Source organism: Sus scrofa, chromosome Y, assembly GCF_054392235.1.
Source record: "Sus scrofa isolate SSC_HxYL_T2T_F1_AM1 chromosome Y, Sscrofa_HxYL_maternal_Yorkshire_Landrace_v2.0, whole genome shotgun sequence".
NCBI lineage: Eukaryota > Metazoa > Chordata > Mammalia > Artiodactyla > Suidae > Sus > Sus scrofa.
The window spans coordinates 3,204,614-3,216,897 of record NC_139402.1 but is presented as its reverse complement, the minus strand read 5'-3'; the positions used below and the strand labels follow the sequence as shown (position 1 = coordinate 3,216,897).

Sequence of the window (12,284 nt, the reverse complement as noted above, 5' to 3'; positions counted from 1 at the left end):
GACTCGTAGGGAAAACTAACGCATCAGGAGTCATTTCTTTGGGGGTATTGGGAACGGCTTTGGCACAGGGCAGGAAATTGAGCTGCAGAATAAATTCAGGGTCACGGTGAAAGCGCTGAACGGCCCGTGTACCCCAACAGAAAAACGGACCTTGTAAGAGACAGGGTCTGTGCACGGACCCAAGGGTAGGTGGTATCCGGCTGGGAAATCGTGCACGCGTGTCATGAGGTGGGGAACTCTGTCCCCCAGGACCTCCGGACGGGGCTGTATTTGGAGACCAGGTCTTTTTTTTGGTCTTTTGCCTCGGCATGTGTGTAGTCACAGCCTTAGTTTTGATGTGGCCAATAGGAATGTTCACTGACTGCATGTAAAGTACCAGGGCTCCAGGGCATGCTTCATCAACCCTTCGAAGGAGTCGAGGTGTTGGGGTTTCTTCTGTTTTTTGGCTGCACCTGCAGAATGCAGAAGCTCCCAGGCCAGGGACTGAATCCACGCCACCACAGCGACCCGAGGCATTGCAGAGACAACGCCAGATCCTTAACCAGCTGCACCACTAGGGAACTCCCAAAGTCGTTTCAATGCTCACTGGAATAGCCCGAACCAGTTTTTGCATAACTGTGGCCATGCTTTGTGTCACAGGCCCTGGAAAATCTGGCCAAATCATTGGATTTCACATGTACCCATCCTTGACCCAGAGATGACCTGGGAGAAGGGCTCTTTAAAGAGGTCAGGACAGACACGCACGGAGGGACGGCCCTGTGAGGACACAGCGGGGAGACGGCCGTCAACTCATCCAGGAGAGAGAGGCCTTGGGAGGGACCTTCCCTGCCTGGCCCTGGGGCTCAGACTCAAGCCTCCAGAACCGGGAAATTAATATCTATCTAAAGCCTCGATCTGCAGTACGTTTAACTCAGCCCAAGCAGACGAATTAATACATCACGGTTTGACAGACACACACTTTTGTTTTTGGCCGTGCCCATGGCATGTGGAAGTTCCCGGGCCAGGGACAGACGCTGAGCCACAGAAGTGACAGTACCAGGTCCTTAACCCACTGAGCCACCAGGACACTCCTCAAGGAAACACTTTTACAAATTACAGCAATCAGAATGTCTGTAGGTCCCAATTAGCAATTTGTGGGATAGAGCAGCAAATCTCCTGTTAGGGTCAATTAAAAAATGCTATTTATGTTTGAAAAATGGAATTATGGAATTAAAGGAAAAAGAAAAAAAAAGGGAGTTTCCTGGTGGCCTTGCCCAGATTCCACCTTGTCACGCCCGTGGTTCAGGTGCAATCCCTGGTCTGAGAACTTATGTAGGCTGGGGGCACAGCCAGTTTAAAAAAAAAAAAAAAGGCAACACAAGACATAATACATTTGGACAAGAACATGGCCTGCAAGCAAGACCATGCGAAGGTCGCAGTTCCCTGATTCCTATTTGAATTGAAAAGCATTTGTATCTTTTGGCCCCAAAGTGTCAATACGAATACTCGCAGCTGGCACTGTTGCCCACCAAATGCCACACAGCCCTCAGTGGGTGAGCAGGAGGCAAAGCCATCTCTGACCGGTAACCAAAAGGGGAGAAAAAGCACCGACTGTGTACCACAGCCACACTGGCACCTGTAACCTACTGTATACACCAGCCCAGACGCCCCTTCCTGAAACCGTGGGAATTCTAGCTGAGACAGGCTGGGACCTGGGACCCTTTGCTGCAGTGCTGGTACCAGGAAGGATCTGGCTCCTTGAACAACAGATACAAAGAAACTCTGAGCGACTAAAAATAGCAGGCATTTTTAAACATACTAAAAATAGCAGTATAAACAATAAGATACAAAAAGACCAAAATCCAACTATCACTTCTGAGATGCTAAGAGTCAAAGCAGGGTCTCCTGCCTGATCCCTGCACAGGGCTCCGCCAAGGGGGTGGGCGCCCCACCCACCCGCACCCCATCTAAGGGACCTGCCCACCTCCTTGGGGAGCGAGCCAGGGCCCCTGTTACTTGTTCCCTGCTGCAGCCGGAGCCTCAGCGAAGCCTGGCCTGATTCCGCCCTCTGACCCCATCCATTTCTATAGGTTGAAGAAACCAGGCACCCAGGCCGGTAACAGAGTGACCTGCTTGCCTGCGGGCACAGCTGAAGGCCAGGACCGTTGTCAGCTGCCTCTGTGCAGCTAAAGTTGTCACAAAATCACGAATCAGAATCTTGAGGAAAAACGCCCAGAAAATGCTCCTTTCCTTTCCGTGGGCTGTATTTTCGTAACCAATTCCTCGTAACAACCTTTTCTTCCTCAGCAGAAACCACATTAAATTTACTTGCCAGAAACAGAGTCACACACACAATTTCCTATGACTCATGAGACTGTGAAATCCCTGCCATGAGCCCACCGTTACAGAATGAAATCACCTTGCGTTTTCTTAAATTTTTATCAGATGAGAGTTGATGGACACTGTTGTGCCAACTTCTGCTGTACGGCAAAGTGACCCAGGCATACACACATATACCTTCTTTTTCTCATATCATCTTCCATCCTGGTCTATCCCAAGAGACTGGATGGAGTCCCCTGTGTGGGACAGCAGGACCTCTTTGCTCATCCATTCTCAATGTCCTAGTTGGCATCTCCTGACCCCACACCTGAAGAGTAAATTCAGAGAAATGAGAAAATGCAGAAACAAAGAAAAACAGTCAAGAAAGAATAATAATACTTGTCCATTCAACGAAGTCAAGTCCCTTTATTCTTCCTCCAGGACTATGGAGAATATTCTGAGCTGTGTCCTTGAGCTGTTTGCAGGTGCTAAAGCCCCCGCCAGGTGGAAGAAGTGAGCTGTGTGCTGCCCACCAGCACGGAGGCCCCAGACCGGCTGGAACCAGAAGGTGGATGACGCTGACTCCCAGTGACCTCACCGCCCACCAGCCCGAAGAGTGTCCCCAAGCTGATCACACCCCGAGACCCTCCCCCTCGCTCTGTCTTTAACAACCTTCCCCTGAAGGCAAAGTGACCGAGCTAAAACGTCATCATTTCCCCTAAAGCTGAGACTCTAAATACACAGGATCCCATTATCCCAAGCTGAAAATCAACTATTCTTCACTAAAATTTAAAAAATTGAAAAAAGACATAGGATTCCAGTCTTTAGAAGACACATCTTCACATCCAGACAGTATTTAGTCTGGATTCCCCACCTCGCTTTGACAACTGTCCGACTCATTAAGAATTCAAAAATGCTAAGGTCCCACTGCACAACACAGGGAACTATATCCACTTTCCCCGATAAACCTGAATAGAAAAGAATATACATAAGAACACGTAGGCTCTCCCGTCGTGGCTCAGCGGAAATGAACCTAACTAGTATCCGTGAGAATGCGGCTTTGATCCCTGCCCTCCCTAGTGGGTTAAGGATCCGACATTGCCGTGAGCTGTGGTGGAGGTTGCAAAGGCGGCTCAGAACCCCTGTGGCTGCGGCTGCGGTGTAGGCCTGCAGCTGTGGCTCTCATTCGACCCCTAGCCTGGGAGCCTCCATATACCACTGGCATGGCCCTAAAAGACAAAAAGGGAAAAAAACAAAACAAAACAAAAAAACCCGAGAACATATACACATGTATAACCGAATCACTTTGCTGTTCAGCAGAAATTAACACAACATTGTAAATCAACTCTACTTAAAAAAAAAATTCAGCCTGTTTCTTTGAGGGCTTTCAGATCAAGTCTATGAGTGACCACCGCCTGGGCTGGATAAAAAGATGAGGCAGGGAAAAAAAAAAAAAAACCCAGACTGATGGGCAGAGCAGGACCAGGAGTGCTCTGGGTTGTCCTATGCCATCCAGCACCACCACAGGCCATGTAGACAAGAATTCCTGGAGGTGTTACATTCTTCTTTGCTCTTTTTCCCCGGTGAACCTACTTGAAGCAGGGAGGCTGTCAGCCTCCCCTGCCTCCATGAGGCTGGACGGGATTGAACGCGACTCAGCAGGAGGCACGTGGACATCGAGCCCAGGCTGCAGACCCAGAGGCACCGGCCTTCTTACCTTTGCATCCAGTGGACGAGGAAGGATCCTGCACAACAGCCTGATGAAAAATAGCACCAGCGTTCCGTCATCCCTCGGGACACACATCTCAGACCTCCTGAGCAGCCAGTGGGGCGTGTAGAGTGCGTACTGGCTGAGACGCCCGATGCTCAGGCGACTGGGCACATGAGAAACGGTCAGATTTGTCACCGAGAAGAGGCTCCCCGTCGGACACGCACAGAAGCCAACCCACGGCACCAACTTTAGTAAGAGGAAGAGCGTTGCCGTGCGGTCAACCAGCAAGGAGCCCAGAAGCAAGGCTCTCCAACCTGTCTCCTCCATCCAGAGGCTGGGTGGAGTTCAAGGAGTTGGGGAAGCTGACTGGCTAGTCTTGAGTCAGGCCATAGATGCTACCCCTGTGGCTGAAGCCAGATGCTTCCCATTGAAAGAGTTCCTGCCTCATCAAGGGCGGCACTGGCAACTTTTCTGTTCTTTAGGTTCCGCAGACAGAAGATTCATGGTTCTGGGGTCGTCCTGGAGATGTGGGCTTCTGTCTTGAACAGGTACCAGGTTGTCCCTGTAAAATAACTCAAGATTTGATGAGTCAGCAACCTCCTCAAGGTGGCAAAACCAGTTGAAGCGGGTGCCGTTTCAAGGTAAGCAATCAACAACCCACTGAAGGGGCCAAACCAGCGGAAACTGGTTCATGATTCACGTGCTGTTTCAGACCAACTCCTGAAACCACAGCCGATGTGTCATGACACACAAATAAAGTCACTGCAACATTGTGCTTGAACATCAGGAAGGTGCAAAGAAAACGGCTCTTGGATTTGTTCTTCCATAAATGGGACCAAGGCTGAGAGGCTCCTGTTAACCCAGACAAGTAATGACAAAACTGCAAATCGTCTCTGCAAATTCAGCAGTGTTTTCCCTGAGCGCACCTCTGTGGGGCCAGCAGTTGAAGCGGTAGAGGAACTGGTTAAAAATGCAGTGGACCTTCTACACATAATAAATGCTGGGGAGGAGTTCCTGTTGTGGCTCAGTGGAAATGAACCCAACTATGATCCATGAGGATACAGGTTCCGTCCCTGGCCCCACTCAGTGAGTTAAGGATCCAGCACTGCTGTGAGCTGTGGTGTCAGTTGCAGATGCAGTTCGGATCTGGTGTTGCTGTGGCTGTGGTTTGTAGCTCCAATTTGACCCCTGGCCTGGGAACTTCTATATGCTGCAGGTGTGGCCCTAAAAATAAAAAAAAAAAATACTGGAGAGGGTGTGGAGAAAAGGGAACCCTCCTACACTGTTGGTGGGAACATAAATTGGTACAACCACTATGTAAACCAGTATGGAGGTTCCTCAAAAAACTACACGTAGAACTACCATGGGATCCAGCAATCCCATACCTGGGCACACATCTGGAAGAAACCCTAATTGGAAAAGATCCAAGCACCCCTACATTCATAGCAGCACTATTCACAGTAGTCAAGACATCGAAACCACCTGAAAGTCCATCGACAGAGGGATAAAGAAGATGTGGTCCTTCGCCTCCGAAGGTTAATCCCTGAGAAAGGGCCGGGGGACGCCTGGGAGGGGGGCTGGGCACCGAGACCTCGCCGCCGAAGGTTAGTCCCCGAGAAAGGGCCGGGGGGGCGCCGCCTGGGTGGGGGCTGGGCACCGAGACCTCGCCGCGGAAGGTTAGTCCCCGAGAGGGAGCCGGGGGACGCCTGGGTGGGGGCTGGGCACCGAGACCTCGCCGCGGAAGGTTAGTCCCCGAGAGGGAGCCGGGGGACGCCTGGGTGGGGGCTGGGCACCGAGACCTCACCTCCGAAGGTTAGTCCCCAAGAAAGGGCCGGGGGACGCCTGGGGGGGGGGGGGCTGGGCACCGAGACCTCGGCTCCAGAGATTAGTCCCCGGGCTAGGGGGGCGGGGCAGAGCAGAAACTGCTTGGGAGGTCTCTAAACCAGTTGACGGGGCAGAGACTGCCTGGGAGACTAGAAAACAAAGCTGTCGCAGAGGAAGGGAACAATACTCTAGGGGCGGGGAAGGGGAAAGCCACATCAGAGGGAACCTGGGAGAAGAGCCTAGTCTGTGCCCGTGCTGGGGAGGGGAGAGAAGAAGGGGTGGGTCCCCATAGAATACCCCCCACGCCACAGCAAGCTTACAGGCCCACTAGCTAGCTGAAAACTGTGCTTCCCAGTGCATCCCCTCCCCCCACCCCCGCCACGCCCTATGCTCTCATGGACCTGGGGCTGCCTGCCATCCAGGAGGGCTGGCCTCAACAATTGCCTGAAGCCTACCACCGCAGGGGCTGTCCCTGCACAGGCCTGCTTGCCCTTTGGAGGGGCTACACTTCCGCAGAGCAGCACCAAACAGCACCAGCCCCCGAGAAAAGGCCTGCAGCCTAGAAAAGCTAGAACAAGCTTAGCCAGGCTGTGAATAGATCGGCCTAATTCTCCGACGGTTTTTCTGAGTCGGGTTGCCCCGGGGAGGAGCCTCTTCGGTTTCCAACGGCCCTGCTACCCGCCCAAGCCCCCAGGGGATGCTCTAGTGGACCAGCTGCATAGGACTGCCAGCTCCAGGCAGGACCCCCTGCAGCCCAGAAAAGCTGCAACAAGCTCAGCCAGACTGTGAAAAGATCCACCTACATTCTCAGGCTGTCGTCCTGAGTTGGGCTGCCCTAGGGAAGAGCCTCTCAGGTTCTCATTGCCCCAGATAGCTGCTCCAGCCCCCAGGGGGTGATGCACCCCTAAAAAGCAGCTGCCCAACACCGCCAACCCCCTGCAAGAACCCCACAGCCTAAAAACACCAGAGCAAGCTCTGCATGGCCAAGTGAAATCTACCATCGCGGTGTGGACCTCTCAGTCCTGTCTGCCCTCAGGAAGTCCTCCTTTGCTTCAAAGAAACACTGTTAGCCCCATCAACACTCCAGAAAAGCCACACTGCCTCAAAAAAGATTGACCAACAACGCCAGCCCTCAGGAAATATTCCACGGCAGTGACAAGGCAAACACTGCCCGATAACGGAGAGTACAACTCCCTCAGGAGAAAGAAAACAACAAGCAAGATGAAGAAGCTGAGAAACCACCCCCACTCAAACCAACAGGAGAACTCACCTAAAACAGTCAACAATGAAACAGATCTCGGCAGTCTGACAGACCTGGAGTTCAAAAGAGAAATAGTGAAAATACTGAAGGAATTAAGAGAAGATATGAACAGTAATGCAGATACCCTCAGAAAGGAACTAGAAAATATGAGGAGGAGCCAAGAAAAACTAGAACATTCATTTGCAGAGATGCAAACTGAACTAGGGGCAGTAAAAACCAGAATGAATAATGCAGAAGAACGAATCAGTGATATGGAAGATAGAATAATGGAAATCACTCAATTTGGTCAACAGACAGAAAACCGAATCAAAAAACTGGAAAGCAATATAAGAGACCTATGGGATAATATAAAGCGGGCCAATCTACGCATAATAGGAATTCCAGAAGGAGTAGAAAAAGATAAGGGAATGGAAAATATATTTGAAAAAATTATTGCTGGAAACTTCCCAAATCTAAAGGATACTGGATTCAAGATACAAGAAGCACAGAGGGCCCCAAACAAACTGAACCCAAACAGACCCACACCAAGACACATCATAATAAAAATGGCAAAAGTTAGTGATAAAGAGAGGATCCTCAAGGCAGCAAGAGAAAAACAGAATGCTACCTACAAGGGAACCCCCATAAGAATATCAGCTGATTTCTCTACAGAAACACTACAGGCCAGGAGGGAATGGCAAGAGATATTTAAAGTGCTAAAAGGAAAAAATATGCAACCTAGAATACTCTATCCAGCAAGAATATCATTTAAAATAGAAGAGGAAATAAAAATTTTTCCCAACAAACAAAAACTTAAAGAATACAGCAACACAAAACCCAGGTTAAAGGAAATATTGAAAGGGCTTCTCTAAACCAAAAAGAAAGGAAGGAAAGGGAAGAAAAAAGAAAAAAAAAAAAAGAAGAAGAAGAGGAAGAACTAGGACTGAGGAAACTGCAATCAGAGAGCAGTCACTCAAATAAGCCAGCATACAGATTTAATCATGAACATGCTTCAAACAAAATAAAATTAAAAAGAAAAAAATAAGAGAGTCATCAAAACCATAAAATGTGGGCAAGGGATGTCAGGAGGTAAATAACCCTTTTTGTTTATATGTATGTCTCTCTTCTTAATTTTAATACAGTAATGAGGAGTTTGAACTTACAGGACCATCAGGCTAAAACACACAATTACGGGAAGGGGTTAGCATACTTAAAAAACAGGGCAATCACAAGCCAAAACCAAATACTGCATTTGCAAAAAATGAAAAAAAAAACCACTCAAGCAGATAATAACAGGAGACCATCCAACCAAAAAAAAAAAAAAAAAAAAAAAAAATGGAGAACCATAGAATCAACTGGAACATGAGGTTCAAATGGCAATAAATGATCATCTATCAATTATCACCTTAAATGTCAATGGACTGAATGCCCCAATCAAAAGACACAGAGTGGCTGAGTGGATAAAAAGCCAAAAACCTTCAATATGCTGCCTACAAGAAACTCACCTTAGGACAAAAGATACATATAGATTGAAAGTGAAAGGGTGGGGAAAAATATTTCACGCCAATAGACATGACAGAAAAGCAGGAGTCGCAACGCTCATATCAGACAAAATAGACTTTAAAACAAAAGGCATAAAGAAAGACAAAGAAGGACACTATTTAATGATTAAGGGATCCATCCAAGGAGAGGATGTTACTATTGTCAACATATATGCCCCAAATACAGGAGCACCCAGATACACACAACAAATATTAACAGACATAAAGGGAGATATTGATGAGAATACAATCATAGTAGGAGACCTAAATACCCCCCTCACATCAATGGACAGATCCTCTAGACAGAAAACCAATAAAGCAACAGAGATCCTAGAGGAAACAATAGAAAAGTTAGACTTAATTGATATCTTCAGGACACTACATCCAAAAAAAGCAGAATACACATTCTTCTCAAATGCTCATGGAACATTCTCAAGAATCGACCACATACTGGGACACAAAGTGAATCTCAATAAATTTAGGAGCGTAGAAATTATCTCAAGTATCTTCTCTGACCACAATGCCATGAAATTAGAAATCAACCATGGGAAAAGCAAAGAGAAAAAACCTACTCCATGGAGACTAAACAACATGCTACTAAAAAACCAATGGGTCAATGAGGAAATCAAGAAGGAAATTAAAAACTACCTTGAAACAAATGATAATGAAGACACAACCTCTCAAAACCTATGGGATGCTGCGAAAGCAGTGCTCAGAGGGAGATTTATAGCAATCCAGGCCTTTCTCAAAAAAGAAGAAAGATCCCAAATTGACAACTTAACCCTCCACCTAAACGAATTAGAAAAAGAAGAACAAAAAAGTCCTAAAGTCAGCAGAAGGAAGGAAATTATAAAGATCAAAGAAGAAATCAATAAAATAGAGACTCAAAAAACAATAGAGAAAATTAATAAAACCAAGAGCTGGTTCTTTGAAAAGGTGAACAAAATTGACAAACCCCTGGCCAGACTCACTAAAAAGAGGAGAGAAAGAACCCAAATAACCAAAATTATAAATGAAAAAGGAGAAATCACAACGGATACAGCAGAAATACAAAAAACCATAAGAGAATACTATGAACAACTGTATGGCAACAAGTTTGACAATCTGGAAGCAATGGACAATTTTCTAGAATCTTACAGCTTGGCAAAACTGATCAAGCAGAAACAGACCAACTGAACAGACCGATCACTAGAAATGAAATTGAAGAGGTCATAAAATCACTCCCTACAAATAAAAGTCCAGGACCAGATGGCTTCACAGGTGAATTTTATCAAACATATAAAGAGGAATTGGTGCCCTTCCTCCTTAAACTCTTTCAAAAGGTTGAAGAAGAAGGAATACTCCCAAAGACATTCTATGAGGCCACCATCACCCTCATTCCAAAATCAGACAGAGATACCACCAAAAAAGAAAACTATCGGCCAATATCATTGATGAATATAGATGCAAAAATTCTCAACAAAATCTTAGCCAACCGAATCCAACAACATATCAAAAAAATTATACACCATGACCAGGTTGGGTTCATCCCAGGTTCACAAGGATGGTTCAACATACGCAAATCAATCAGCATCATACACCACATTAACAAAAAAAAGGTCAAAAATCATATGATCATCTCAATAGACGCAGAAAAAGCATTTGACAAAGTTCAACATCCATTCATGATCAAGACCCTCGCCAAAGTGGGTATAGAGGGAACATTCCTGAATATAATCAAAGCCATTTATGATAAACCCACAGCAAATATAATCCTCAATGGGGAAAAACTGAAAGCCTTCTCACTCAAATCTGGAACAAGACAGGGATGCCCACTCTCACCACTGCTCTTCAACATCGTTTTGGAAGTCTTAGCCACAGCAATTAGACAAACAAAAGAAATAAAAGGCATCCATATAGGAAGAGAAGAGATCAAACTGTCACTGTATGCAGATGATATGATACTATACCTAGAAAACCCTAAGGACTCAACCCCAAAACTCCTTGAACTGATTAATAAATTCAGCAAAGTGGCAGGATATAAGATTAACATTCAGAAGTCAGTTGCATTTCTGTATACCAGCAATGAAACATTAGAAAAGGAATACAAAAAAATGATACCTTTTAAAATTGTACCTCACAAAATCAAATACCTCGGAATACACCTGACCAAAGAGGTAAAGGACATATATGCCGAGAATTATAAAACTTTAATCAAAGAAATCAAAGAAGATGTAAAGAAATGGAAAGATATTCCATGTTCCTGGATTGGGAAAATCAATATTGTGAAAATGGCCATCCTACCCAAAGCAATCTACAGATTCAATGCAATCCCTATGAAATTACCCATGACATTGTTCACAGAACTAGAACAAACAATCCAAACATTCATATGGAACCACAAAAGACCCAGAATCGCCAAAGCAATCCTGAGAAACAAAAACCAAGCAGGAGGCATAACTCTCCCAGACTTCAAGAAATACTACAAAGCCACAGTCATCAAAACAGTGTGGTACTGGTATCAAAACAGACAGACAGACCAATGGAACAGAATAGAGAATCCGGAAATAAACCCTGACACCTATGGTCAATTAATCTTTGACAAGGGAGGCAGGAACATCAAATGGGAAAAAGAAAGTCTATTCAGCAAGCATTGCTGGGAAACCTGGACAGCTGTATGCAAAGCAATGAAACTAGAACACACCCTCACACCATGCACAAAAATAAACTCAAAATGGCTGAAAGACTTAAATATACGACAGGACACCATCAAACTCCTTGAAGAGAACATAGGCAAAACACTCTCTGACATCAACCTCATGGATGTTTTCTCAGGTCAGTCTCCCAAAGCAATAGAAATTAGAGCAAAAATAAACCCATGGGACCTCATCAAACTGAAAAGCTTTTGCACAGCAAAGGAAACCAAAAAGAAAACAAAAAGACAACTTACAGAATGGGAGAAAATAGTTTCAAATGATGCAACGGACAAGGGCTTAATCTCTAGAATATACAAGCAACTTATACAACTCAACAGCAAAAAAGCCAATCAATCAATGGAAAAATGGGCAAAAGACCTGAAGAGACATTTCTCCAAGGAAGATATACAGATGGCCAACAAACACATGAAAAAATGCTCAACATCGCTGATTATAAGAGAAATGCAAATCAAAACTACCATGAGATACCACCTCACACCAGTCAGAATGGCCATCATTAATAAATCCACAAAGAACAAGAGCTGGAGGGGCTGTGGAGAAAAGGGAACCCTCCTGCACTGTTGGTGGGAATGTAAACTGGTACAGCCACTATGGAGAACAGTTTGGAGATACCTTAGAAATCTATACATAGAACTTCCATATGACCCTGCAATCCCACTCTTGGGCATCTATCCGGACAAAGCTCTACTTAAAAGAGACACATGCACCCGCATGTTCATTTCAGCCCTATTCACAATAGCCAGGACATGGAAACAATCCAAATGTCCATCGACAGATGATTGGATTCGGAAGAAGTGGTATATATACACAATGGAATACTACTCAGCCATAAACAAGAATGACATAATGCCATTTGCAGCAACATGGATGGAACTAGAGAATCTCATCCTGAGTGAAATGAGCCAGAAAGACAAAGACAAATACCATATGATATCACTTATAACTGGAATCTAATATCCAGCACAAATGAACAT

At 45.8% G+C, this 12,284-nt stretch overlaps 1 long non-coding RNA gene across 3 annotated transcripts in view; it reads right to left on the bottom strand.

The window, feature by feature from the left end:
• The window catches only part of LOC110259143 (uncharacterized), a 234,353-nt gene that overhangs the window by 19,500 nt on the left and 202,569 nt on the right, over positions 1-12,284 (bottom strand). For 2 of the 3 annotated variants that reach the window (XR_014836184.1, XR_014836183.1), the window contains one exon: positions 4,016-4,571. This is a non-coding gene — a long non-coding RNA (uncharacterized LOC110259143). Of the gene's footprint in view, positions 1-2,496; positions 2,627-4,015; positions 4,572-12,284 lie in introns of all 3 variants that reach the window. The other variant, XR_014836185.1, reaches the window with a different exon arrangement.